The sequence below is a fragment of the Centruroides sculpturatus genome, unplaced genomic scaffold (genome assembly GCF_000671375.1).
Source record: "Centruroides sculpturatus isolate CEXI.00-Female unplaced genomic scaffold, Cexi_2.0 scaffold2059, whole genome shotgun sequence".
NCBI lineage: Eukaryota > Metazoa > Arthropoda > Arachnida > Scorpiones > Buthidae > Centruroides > Centruroides sculpturatus.
In genome coordinates, this window is record NW_019386394.1 from 78,533 (window position 1) to 79,480 (window position 948).

Below are 948 nucleotides of genomic sequence, written 5' to 3' on the forward strand. Positions count from 1 at the left end.
AAATAATATATATATATATATATTATATTAGAGATAAATCTTTATATAGAATATTTTCTCTTAAATAATATTCTAGAAGAAAAATCCCTAAAATGTTTTGTGAGAAAATATCTGAGGGATTTTTCCCGAAATATAATAAAATCAATTTCGTGTTAAAGTTTGAATCCAGTTTGAAGGAAATTAATTAAAATTTGTTAGTTTCACTTAAAGAAAATTCCCTAAATAGGATTTATTTTCTATTTAAAAACTTATTCTTAATTACAATCTTATTTTTTATTTTTAACAAAATTTTCGTATTTTCCATTAATTTAATTTAATTTTCTAAATGTAATTTTAACGTTAAATATATTATCCTTAATTCTTTATAGCTTTAATAACAAAATGATTTATAATAAAAATTCCTTATGTCGATATTATTCCCTAAAATATCCCTAAGATTATAATTTTTCCCTCAAGAAAGGAGAAAAAAATATTCTTATATTTAATATAAATTATTTTCATGACGAATAATTTAATTATTATCCAGATATAAAAATTAAATTATATCAAAAATAAATATAAATTATTAAAGTTAGAAATTTAATTTAAAATACATTTAAATTCTCAAATTTATAATTATTTTATGGGTTGATATGATAATAAAATCTCTTGGTATTGCTATTCTGTAAGATATAATGGAACCCATTGAAATGATATAACGCTTTACTAATTTAAGGTTATGGCTAAATTTGTAATTGTTACATTTAACCTCATTACATAAGCTTACATAATGCTGTCTGTAATAGATCCTAATAAACTGCTCTTATGTTATATGGATATATCAGGGGAAGAATATAAAAAGGATCTTTCCCTAACAAAGAAATAATACCTTTCCCTCCAGGGAATTTTAGAAAGCAATTTTCCTTCAACTCAATTAAGAAATGAATTATTTTGTAATTAAAATAAATA